Source organism: Oncorhynchus mykiss, chromosome 30 (genome assembly GCF_013265735.2).
Source record: "Oncorhynchus mykiss isolate Arlee chromosome 30, USDA_OmykA_1.1, whole genome shotgun sequence".
In the NCBI taxonomy this organism is placed as follows: Eukaryota; Metazoa; Chordata; class Actinopteri; order Salmoniformes; family Salmonidae; genus Oncorhynchus; species Oncorhynchus mykiss.
The window spans coordinates 42,025,745-42,038,578 of record NC_050570.1 but is presented as its reverse complement, the minus strand read 5'-3'; the positions used below and the strand labels follow the sequence as shown (position 1 = coordinate 42,038,578).

Genomic DNA, 12,834 nt, shown 5'->3' with positions numbered 1-12,834 from the left:
TTCCCTGTTTCCACCTGCTGTGTGGGATATTGTTTTGAGTTAGTGCATGGTGCACCGCTGATGTCACGGTTTGTTGTTTGTTTTCTGTTTTTGAAAGTTTTGCTTAAATAAAATGTGGAATTTTAATCACGCTGCGCCTTGGTCCGTCTATCCACACAGTTATTTAAAAATGAAATAATCTCCAAAATATCACTATTTTTAAAACAAGCCACAGGAAGTTGGTTGCAATTTCAGTTTTATCCACCAGAAAAGACAGAACAAAATGTAAAAAATACTATATATATATTTTGCTGGGGTGCTGTCCTCAGACAATAGCATGGTTTACCTCCGGTTCTTTAGTGCAGGGCTGACAGACAAATTCCTTACTTTCACCTCCTTTCACTTGCCTCTTCCATTTTTGCGGTAATGCTGCAATTAGTTGGTTGTAATTTTGAGTAGAGCAGACATTTCCATATATTTTGTGTGACATAACTCAACCAATCCTATATATATATATATATATATATATATATATATATATATATATATATAGGATATATAAGGCTAGGGTGCACTATTTTCACGTCTGGATGAAAAGTGTGCCCAAAGTAAAATGCCTGCTACTCAGGCCCAGAAGCTAGGATAAGCATATTATTGGTAGATCTGGATAGAAAACACTCTGACGTTTCTAAAACTGTTTGAATGATGTCTGTGAGTATAACAGTACTTATTTGACAGGCGAAACCCCGAGGACAAACCATCCAGGATTTTTTTTTTGAGGTCACTCTCTTTTCAATGGGATTTTATTGGGAATCTGGAATTCTAAGGCAGTTGCTTGCAGTTCCTATCGCTTCCACTGGATGTCAACAGTCTTTAGAAATTGGTTGATGTTTTTCCTTTGAGAAATGAAGGAGTAGCCCTGTTCAGAACGAGGGTCGAGTGAAGTGTACTGATGTGGTTGAGGCGCGTGACCTGAAAGCTCGCTACACTTTATTTTCCTCCGGTATTGAACACAGTTTATCACGTCTTAAATTATATTAATTATTTACGTTTAAAAATACCTAAAGCTGGATTAGGAAAGTTGTTTGAAATGTTTGGATCAAGTTTACAGGTAGCTAATTAGATAATGTGTAGTATTGCGCGAGTTGGAACCGGTATATTTTCTGAATCATACGCGCCAAATAAATGGATTTTGGATATATAACGACATAATTTATCGAACAAAAGGACACATTAGAGTGCCAACAGAAGAAGATCTTCAAAGATAAGGCATGCATTATATGTTATTTCTGACTTTTGTGTTGTGCCTGGCGGGTTGAATTCTGATTTTCATGTGTATGTTTGCTGGGGTGCAGTCCTCAGAAAATAGCATGGTTTGCTTTCGCTGTAAAGCCTTTTTGAAATCTGACACTGTGGCTGGATTACCAAGAAGTTCATCTTTAAACCCATATATAACACTTGTATGAGTATTTCTGTTTTTGAATTTGGCGCACTACTTTTTCACTGGGTGATGTCAAATCAATCCCGTCAACGGGAGTGGCGCGTGAAGGGATCACTAAGAGGTTTTAAAGAAAATTGTGATAAAAAAAGGCCTACCACTTTAATTTAAGGACCAAAAAATTGACAGCTGTGCCATATAGATTGCAAATTCGTTGGGAAGAGTTTTTTGATGTACCGATTCCATGGCATATGGTTTATGAATGAAGCTTAATTCAAAACCTAATTTTCAATTAAAATGATTATAAATAAATATTACAACAAATAGAATGTTATATACAGACCATTCGGAAAGTATTCAGACCACTTCCCTTTTTCACATTTTGCTACGTTACAGCCTTATTCTAAAATGGATTAAATAAAAAAGTTTTATCCTCAATCTACACACAATACTCCACTATGACAAAGCAAAAACAGGTTTTTAGACAATTTTGGAAATGTATTAAAAATAACAAACTGAAATATTTACATAAGTATTCAGACCCTTAGCTATGAGCCTCAAATCAAAGTCAAATCAAATCAAATTTCATTGGTCACATACACATGGTTAGCAGATGTTAATGCGAGTGTAGCGAAATCCTTGTGCTTCTAGTTCCGACAGTGCAGTAATATCTAACAAGTAATCTAACAATTCCCCAACAATAAGAATATGTACATATTGAATGAGCGATGGCCGAGCATCATAGGCAAGATGCAATAGACGATATAATTGTTTTAATAAACGAGTGAGTCTCTATGTAGGCAGCAGCCTCTCTGAGTTAGTGATTGCTGTTTAGCAGTCTGATGGCCTTGAGAGAGAAGCTGTTTTTCAGTCTCTCGGTCCCAGTTTTGATGGACCTTTACTGACCTCGCCTTCTGGATGGTAGCGGAGTGAACAGGCAATGGCTCAGGTGGTTGTTGTCCTTGATGATCTTTTTGGCCTTCCTGTGACATCGGAGGCTCTAGGTGTCCTGGAGGGCAGGTAGTTGCAGTGCAGTTGCCATACCAGGCGGTGACTCAGCCCGACAAGATGCTCTGAATTGTGCATCTGTAAAAGTTTGACAGGATTTTAGGTGGCAAGCCACATTTCTTCAGCCTCCTGAGGTTGGCATGGCTGTGTGCAGGGCAGGGAAAGGCAGGACTAGGTATGCATGGGCAAAGGACAGGGTAGGGCAGGTGAAAGAAGGGGACCGAGTAGGGGTAGAAGAGGCAGGTGTAGAGAGTAGTAAGGATTGCTCAGTCCACTCACACTTCAGGAGTCGACTATCTGCAAACTTAATGATTGAGTTGGAGGCATGCATGGCCACGCAGTCATGGGTGAACAGGGAGTACAGCAGGGGGCTGAGCATGCACCCTTGTGGGGCCCCAGTGTTGAGGGTCAGCGAAGTGGATATGTTGTTTCCTACCTTCACCACCTGGGGGTGGCCTGTCAGAAAGTCCAGGGCCCAATTGCGCAGGGCGGGGTTGAGACCCAGGGCCTCCAGCTTAATGATGAGCTTGGGCACTATGGCGTTGAATACTGAGCTGTAGTCAATGAACAGCATTCCTAGATAGGTATTTCTCTTGTCCAGATGGGATAGGTCAGTGTGCAGTGTGATGGCGATTGCATCGTCAGTGGACTTGTTGCGGTGGTATGCAAACTGAAGTGGGTCTAGGGTGGCAAGTAAGGTGGAGGGGATATGATCCTTGACTAGTCTCTCAAAGCACTTCATGATGATAGAAGTGAGCGCTACGGGGCGATAGTCATTTACTTCAGAATCTTTGCATTCTTGGGTACAGGAACAATGGTGGCCATCTTGAAGCATGTGGAGACAGCAGACTGGGATATGGATTGATTGAATATGTCCGTATACACACCAGCCAGCTGGTCTGCGCATGCTCTGAGGATGTGGTTAGGGATGCCGTCTGGGCCAGCAGCCTTGTGAGGGTTAACACGTTTAAATGCCTTACTCACGTCAGCCATGGAAAAGGAGAGGGGGGGCCCGCAGTCCTTGTATACATTGCGAAAGTTAGAGTAGCACTGTATTGCCCGCCCCAGTGCTGCAATCAATAATATGCTGATAGAATTTAGGTAGCCTTGTTCTCAAATTTGCTTTGTTAAAATAAACACCTACAAACATTGCAGCCTCAGGATATATGGTTTCCAGTTTACATAGAGTCCACTGAAGTTGCTTGAGGGGGTATATACATAGCTGTGACGATAACTGACAATAATTCTCTTGGGAGATAATGTGGTCGGCATTTGACTGTAAGGAATTATGGTGAACAGAAGGACTTGAGTTCCTGTATGTTGTTATGAATACACCATGAGTCGTTAAACATGAAGCTGTCAGCGTGACGCGTGAAGAAACCCAGTGGCTTTACCGACTCCGACAACATATCCTGAGAGAGCCATGTTTCTGTGAAACAGAGAATGTTAAGATCTCTGATGTCTCTCTGGAAGTCAACCCTTGCCCTAATTTCATCCACCTTGTTGTCTAGAGACTGTACATTAGCGAGTAGTATACTCGGGAAGAGGTGGACGGTGTGACCAGGAGGCCGCTCCGTCTACCTCTTCTGCGGCGACGTTGTTTTGGGGCGGCCTCTGGGATTTAGATCCAATGTCCTGGGTGGTGGTCCGACTGAAGAATCCACTTCGGGAAGTTGTATTCCTGGTCGTAATGTTGTTAAGTTCTTATATCCAATAGTTCTTCCCGGCTGTATGTAATAACACTTTAGATTTTCTGGGCTTACAATGTAATAAATAATACATTAAAAAAATAAACGGCATAGTTTCCTAAGGACTCAAAGTGAGGCGACCATCTCTGTTGGTGCCATCTTGCTGACTCGAAATTGAGCTCAGGTGCATCCTGTTTCCAATGATCATCCTTGAGATGTTTCTAAGACTTGATTGGAGTCTACCTGTGGTCAATTCAATAGATTGGACAGGATTTAACACCTGTCTATATAAGGTCCCATATTTGACAGTGCATATCAGAGCAAAAACCAAGCCATGAGGTCAAAGGAATTGTCTGTAGAGCTCCAAGACAGGATTGTGTCGAGGCACAGATCTGGGGAAGGGCCTCCATCATTATTAAATGGAAGAAGTTTTGAACCACCAAGACTCTTCCCAGAGCTGGCCACCCGGCCAAACTAAGCAATCGGGGAGGAGGGCCTTGGTCAGGGAGGAGATCAAGAACCTGATGGTCACTCTGAAAGAGCTACAGGCTTCCTCTGTGGAGAAGGGAGAACCTTCTAGAAAGGACAACCATCTCTGTGGCACTCCACCAAGCAGGCCTTTATGGTAGAGTGGCCAGACGGAAGCCACTCCTCAGTAAAAGTTACATGACAGCCTGCTTGGAGTTTGCCAAAAGGCATCTAAAGGACTCTCAGACCATGAGACACAAGATTCTCTGGTCTGATGAAACTAAGATTGAGCTCTATGGCCTGAATGCCAAGTGTCACGTCTGGATGAAACCTTGCACCATCCGTACGGTGAAGCATGGTGGTGGCAGCATCATGCTGTAGGGATGTTTTTCAGTGGCAGGGACTGGGAGAGAAGACAGGATTGAGGGAAAGATGAACGGAGGAAAGTACAGAGAGATCCTTGATGGAAACCTACTCCAGAGCACTCAGGACCTCAGACTGGGGTGAAGGTTCATCTTCCGACAGGACAACGACCCTAAGCACACAGCCAAATCAATGCAGGAGTTGCTTCGGGACAAGTCTCAGTGGCTCAGCCAGAGCCCGGACTTGAACCCGATCAAACATAACTGGAGAGACCTGGAAAGAGCTGTGCAGTGATGCACCCCATCAAACCTGACAGAGCTGAGAAGAATCGGAGAAACTCCCCAAATACAGGTGTGCCTAGCGTAGCGTGACACCCAAGAAGACTAGAGGATATAATCGCTGCAAAAGGTGCTTCAGCAACGAACTGAGTAGAGGGTCTAAATACTTATTTTAATGTAAAATGTCTTTTTTATGTTTAATACATTTGCAAACATTTCCAAAAACCAGTTTTTGCTTTGTCATTATGAGGTATTGTGTATAGATTGATGAGGGAAAAAAACTGTTTAATCCATTTTAGAATAAGCCTGTAACTTAACAAAATGTGGAAAAAGTCAAGGGGTCTGAATACTTTCCGAATCCACTGTATTTACAAAAAATATATATGGGGGATTGTTAATTATGCAGACAGTAACATTGATGGAAGCCACAATCTATCTATTAAAGCTGATATAACCCCCCTGGTACGTAGCTATGCATGTAATGGACAAAAATGAACCCTTGAAATTAAAGGAGATCTCGACTACATCTTATACTCAGCACCCCCATCCACTCTGTCCACTCATTCCTCCATTCTTACCCTCAGCGCAGTCCTGGCCTTCATATGGCCGGGGGCACCGGCACTGGTAGCTCTGCCACAGGTTGGTGCACTGTCCTCTGTTCTGACAGGGGCTGTCTTGGCATCTGTCTCTGTGGCTGCAGCCTATAGTCATGTTCACTGCCGAGTCGCTCAGCCACTCCTCCGGAACCACCAGCTGGGAGTTCACAAATATGTCCTGCAGACAGCCGATGAAGGCCGGGACCGTGACCAGAACCACACCTTCCTCCACCACCCCACCGATGAAGGTGTTCTGGAGGGGAGACTCTGGAGAGTCTGTCCCAGCCAGAGTATCTGTAACCTGGGCTTCCCTCTCACAGTCCTGTTCCTGACAGACCCCGCCATCCAGGAGCCTAAGGCTGAGTAGGCCGTCCCCCAGCACGGCCTCCACAGAGTGCCACCTCCCATCAGTCACGTTAAGGGGGAGCTCCAGTGTCTGGCTAAGTTGCAGGGCCTCTGCCCTACCCCCAGCCGAGGCCTCCCTCCTCAGGCTGAGTCTCAGATGGCACCCCAACAGCTCCAGACCCAGGATCAGCCTTCCACTGCCCCGCTGGAAGAGGACGGCCCTGGGCAGCACTGTCCGGAAACTCAGGGTGATGTTGCAGGAGGCCTCTGTGGACATCACGGGGCTCCGCAATAACAGGTAGCCGCTCTGCTCGAAGGAGAAGGCTGTGGGGGTCTGGCAGAGAAGCCCGGTGTGGCCTGGGGGGCAGTGGCAGGAGTAGCCATGATGTCCGTCGCTTAGGAACGGAGAGCATGAGCCCTGGTTCTGACACTCATGGCCCTCACAGCCCACCAACGCTTCGCTGCAGTTCCGGCCCCCATACAGGAACTCATCAAGGCTTTGCTGGGAGCAGTGGCACACATAGCCCCCCACAAGGCTCTGACACTGAGACCCGTTCTCACAAGGGCTGGGGTTGCACATGTCCACTACCTCATTACAAAGGGTACCTGGAAGGGAAGGGAGACTGGACGTTGATGTGGGTCAATGATATTATGATTGGTACAGCTTAGTCTGTGAAGGTGTGGAAACCCATAACTTTTTTTAAAATAACTTTTTCTCTAAGCCCTGCTCCCAGGTGGGAATTATTCACTCTTCACCTTTCCTGCTATTCTAGTACAGAAAACACACTTATTCTCCTCATCTTTGAAAGCACTATCGTCTATTATGAATCATGAATAATGTATGTAACTTATTATAGTACATGACTACACTATTACTTCTTACTGGAGACATGTTAACCTTCCCCATATATGTATTGTTTATGTTTTTAGAATAATTGTTTATGTGTAATCTATATTGGTGTGACGTTAAGTTCTAAACTAGAGGAAGCTTCCTGCGGTGTCATATACCCCATGATGCCATCTCCGAGCTGACCCTCATCATCCTCGACATCTTGTCAGGTCAACTTCGACACCTTTGTCACTGACAGGCATTTATGCCATGTTTGTGGACTACACAATGCAATGTACCTCGGGCTCTATGATTTGGGTAAGGCTCTGCAAACCAACCGACCTGATACCATCACGTATTCTAATGCCTTGCATGGTCAACTGCTGTAGTGCAGTGGTCTGATCAGCATGCTTTTGGCATTGAGCATCACAAGTTCATGCCCAGTGCTTGGCACTTGTTTTGACACTTTGTATGACGGGAAACTAATGTTGGTGTAGCATACTTTTATTATCCAAAATACAAAAGATGCTTCCTATCTGCATCCAATGGCACCTACCTTAGGTTACTGCCCTTTGGGAAGGGATTAGAAGGCAGTATCATTTGATAATGCATTCGAAATTCCACCGAGAGCGAGACATTTGTAACCACTGTAGCAGAATGAGCAACTAGTACTAGCAATTCAGTGAATAACTATCCCAAAATGGAAATATCTCACACGAATAACAAGTAACAGAATCGATGGCCTCAGTACCTGATAAATTAATTGTTGTGATGTGTGTTTTTGTCCTATATTTTTATTTAACTTATTTCAATTTTAAATTCCATTACCGATCCCCGCAGGAAGCCTTTTGCCTTTTGGTAGGCCGTCATTGTAAATAAGAATTTGTTCTTAACTGACTTGCCTAGTTAAATAAAATAAATAAAATAAATAAATACATTTGACACGACCAGAATAATTGTCCTCCTCTCGCATATTGCTTGGTCTGCTGCTCCATTGTTGTGGACATGACAGGTAAGCTTGCATCTTCGTCCTGCAACTAGCCATTTAATTTACCATTTACATTAACAATATTGACTTTTACTTTTAATGTTACACATGACTAATTGTGAAAAGATCCATAGCCTGGAGTCCTTCTTTAACCAACTAAACTATTCGGATTCACCCAAAAAATGTTTAACGTCAACAGAGGCATTTCCAGAATCTCTAGGAACACAATTGACCAATTGTCGGGTTGAATGTTTCCCTCACTATCAAATAAGACTTAAAAACAAGTTTTTATCCAGGGTATTCCATTCCTAAGACTAGTGTTGAAAGACTCACTTCTTCTACATCTAGTGGCAGCAAAAAGCAGAGACCCTGAAGAACGGGCTCAGTGCTGAATAGGCCTAGAATAAAAAATGATACAAATACATTTACTATAGCTTTTCCTTGGACTTTACGAGAAGAGGAATGGCCTATGAGGAGAGCCTATAGCCCAGGGTGTAGGCAACACTGTTCATAGAGTGCCATAGCCACGGGAAGTATGTGCTGCACCCCCCCCCCCCCCCCCCCCGTAATTGTATGCATATTAGCCCATAATTCATGACCTCAATGCTAAAAAAAAGTAGCACATGGGCCTAACGAAATTATAGGTAGCCTACACTATTTTTCAGGATGTATCGGCTAACGGAAACATGCTAATGCAGAGACTTCTAGTGGTGCGCATATTAATTATGATAATGCGAGAGCGCAGAGGAAGTTGTATCCATAGTTCCCACATTTGGCTTCAGAGTTTTGAAAGCGTTCGAAAATGAAGTGGATAGTCCATTTAGTAACTTCAATCACTACTTGTATCTGTATAGTCCGTTTGTTTGTGTTGTTGGTCACGTGGCTGCTAGCACCGTCATGAAAAGAGGTACAGTATGAGGGAAGCCCTGCAACATTACGTTTTTACTCAACAGTGAGAACGCTCAGGCGCAGGCAATGTTGAAAAGTAATCTTTAGACTTGTACTTTTCTTAAATGTAGTTTTGTAATTGACTAATGCAAACAGACAAGAAAGTTGTGTTTTGCTGTGAACTAATGAGTAACCTAGGCAACCACACGAAAGGTCTATATGTGCGCTCTGAAGGCAGCGGCCCTGACCACTAATCCACACCACACATTTTGGATTTTCAATTGACCATTAAAGTAATCTTAATCTGAAATGTGAATTTATTGATAATGATATAGCTGTACATTTATCCAGAGTTATAGGACTTATAGGAGCACATCAGGGTTAAGTGCCTTGCTCAAGGGCACATTGACAGATTTTCACCTGGTTGATTCAAACAGCGACCTTTTGGTTACTGGCCCAACGTACACATATGATGTATATAGAGTTCATTTTCCTATTCCTAATTTATAAAAAACGTTTGACATGTTTCTGTGGACATTATGGAAACTACTTGGAATTTTCGTCTGCGTTGTCGTGACCGCTCTTTCCTGTGGATTTCTGAACATAACGCGACAAGCAAACGGAAGTATTTTAGATATAAAAATAATCCTTATGGAACAAAAGGAACATTTGTTGTGTAACTGGGAGTCTCGTGAGTGAAAACATCCGAAGATCATCAAAGGTAAACTATTAATTTGATAGCTTTTCTGATTTTCGTGACCAAGCTTCCTGATGCTAAGTGTACTTAATGTTTTGTCGTGTGATCGATAAACTTACACAAACGCTTGGATTGCTTTCGCTGTAAAGCATCATTTCAAAATCTGACACGACAGGTGGATTAACAAAAGGCTAAACTGTGTTTTCCTATATTGCACTTGTGATTTCATGAATATAAATATTGATTCAGCGGTTGTTGATGACACTTATCCCGATAGTGGGATTGCAGCCATAACAAGTTAAATTATTTATTTACTAGCTAACTAAATGATAACACAGGATAACATACACACTTAATACATTAGGAAAAGGTCCCGAGCGGACTGACACACCATATGGGTGCTTGTTACACAACGACATGGAGAGATAGAGAGAGAAAAATACACTTATCGTTGATACATCTTAGAAACTATTCTCTCAGTAATCATATACTTTGCCGCCCGTTTGGAGTAAGAAATCATGAATGTATTTACGTTGAAATGCCTTAATTAGCTGTGGGTCTCTGTGAGAACCAGCCCTCCTTAGGAAGGGTGATGGACCTTTCAGCGGCATGCTTGTAAGGCTCTGATTGTCTGAAAGGGGTCCAGACCTGTCTCATCTACTGATGCTCCTTTGAAGATAGCCTAGCCAGCCGTATCAATGGTTCCCATTGAGTGATGAGAGTAGCGTTTTACAGTGATTTTAGAAGAGTAGCAGAAAATGATGTTTTGAAGGATAGTAGAATGGTCCCAATTAAATTCACTTTTCTACATACTTTTTTATGACAGCTAATCAGCTGTACCAGTGACTGTCTCAGAGGGGAGTTTTCTTCTCCATGTCGTGTTGGTATTCAGAGTTCAAACCACTTTACACAAGCAGCTGCAGCCTGGCGATGTTCTGGTCTAAATGTTCATTTCTTTACCCATCCTTTTATGCACTCTGGTCGAAATGGACGGTTTCGTCAGGCTGACACGCACTCTGACCTCACTTGGGGCGTGGCTACTTACTCTGCAAAGTTTATAGGAGACAAATTCTCTCTCATGGCTCCTAAAATCAGATTCGTATCTTAACAATATTTCATATTCATATTTTATATACAACGGTAAGGATTGAGACTTCGTAAATGTATTCAACATACTTTAAGTTAAAGTATTTCCTTTATAACACTTTAAAATAGCATCCCATATGACATTTTTATTCTTTAGATCACCTCTGACCATTCCCCACGTTCTAATGTTAGAAATATTGTTCCAGTATTCGCTTTTGAACGTGTTAAAGTTTCAGCGGGGAAAGTCTCTGGAGACAAAGCACATTTCTTTGTGGATTTTGGAGCGGGAGACCCTAGATCTCCTCTCCTTTAATTTACAACAGGGTGTGAACTGTCAATCCCCCAGCAGCTCCCTCCTCCCCTCTGTAGTTGAGAGAGGGTCTGGTTACTGCCATCCATTGCCAAGCCGATCTGACCCATTCGGATTCTTACAGGACAGTCATGGCAAGACAGAGGGGAAATGATGCTGGTAATTAATTGGCAGATATTGTGTTACGTTTGGCTTTTTAAGCCAATAGTGGCTAACCAGGGGTGGGATAATGTAAATGTGGCTTTGATTGGATTGTAGCCGGGAGCTTTATGTTCATGACAGTTTGTGATGGAACAACTGGCAGTGGCAACGTTGATATAGATTAGTGTATGTTAATTAGGAGTAAAAGTAAAGTAAAAGGTCCATGTCTAGTTTTCAATTCCATTTGCTTTCAGATAAAGAATAGTATAGGTTCTGAAACCATAAGCATCTATTCTTAATATAAGAATATGTTAGTGGTAAAATACAGTACCATGGCTTCTATTCAGGCCAATAGACCCATTCAATCTCATATACAGTAGCAACAAAAGTTACTAGATGAAGATATTTTCTCAATCCAGTTTACAACAACACACAGAAAAGATGGGAAGCTTAAAACACGATGATGATCAACAATAATCACTTAATTCCATTTACTTCAATGAGATTGTATAGCATTGTCATTGAAACAAATAGTCACATACATGAAAGCACAAAGAAGAACATAACCATACCTGCATTTAGCAATAGAATGCTCGAAATCCATACTTCCACGTTCAGCATTGCGTTGGTTTATGAGTTTCCCAACAGTAGTTGCACGCACGCCTAGATGTCAACTACCACTGTGTGTACAATCTCAATGTGACCATAGGTCATCAGGGTATCTGGCAGTCCCTGTCCTCGTCTTTAGCCATGCACAACTAAACACAGTGCTGAGTCCTACTGCAGGCAGGAGTCTGGGAAAGCCAGATCCTCAGGATTAACACTAATGCAATTAGTGCCATTTTACAGAGTGAGCACTGGTGACTGCTAGGATGGGTGAAAACTGTAAATAAACCCAATCTACAACCATACACATGCTTGGTACCTGTCACATGGTTATTAAACTGAGAGCTGATCATTGACTCTTGGGTGTGCCCTAAATAATAGGCTGGACCAATATCCATATCCATACTTGGTGGTTTTCACATTTTAATTGAGCATGCCCTAACTTGTTATGGGAGTGCATAGAATCATCAAGCTTCCCAGCAATTTGAACCTTGGACAATTTTTGACAGTTCTCAATAATGTCTCTATGGGACATTACCTGTGGTTCCTGGTTGGTAGCTGCATATGAATCCTGCAGCGTGCTGTGGGTCGTAGTGGTCTGGAAGCAGAGGCTCTGAACCATACAGGCTATGCCAGGACAACTCTATACACCAGCCACCATAGAGAGGTGCTGCTACTGCACTCACTCACATCCACCTCACACTGACGACCCTTGAACAGGACACAGACAGAGTGTAACGCATATAGAGAGGGTAGACAACACACACACATGTACACATGCAGGCCAGCAGAGAGGGATACACACACACACACACACCTCTGTATTTATAAAGATAACAAATACATTTCCAACATTGTGAGATCTCTCTCTCTCTCTCTCTCTCTCTCTCTCTCTCTCTCTCTCTCTCTCTCTCTCTCTCTCTCTCTCTCTCTCTCTCTCTCTCCTCCCCCCCCCCCCCCCCCCACTTTCTCTCTCCTACCCCCTCTTGCTCATCCTCTTCTTCCCTCTTCTCTCTCCATCCCAGATAGCACATTTGGTTCATTGGAAGTTGTGGGAACCTGTGTTTTTGGTTTCAGATTGGTTCCGGGAGCGAAGACGACCGGCAAAACAGGCTGTAATTTTATG

General features: G+C 43.0%; 1 pseudogene; it reads right to left on the bottom strand.

Annotated features, from left to right (window-relative positions):
• The window catches only part of LOC110521005, a 41,095-nt pseudogene that overhangs the window by 15,091 nt on the left and 13,170 nt on the right, over nt 1-12,834 (bottom strand).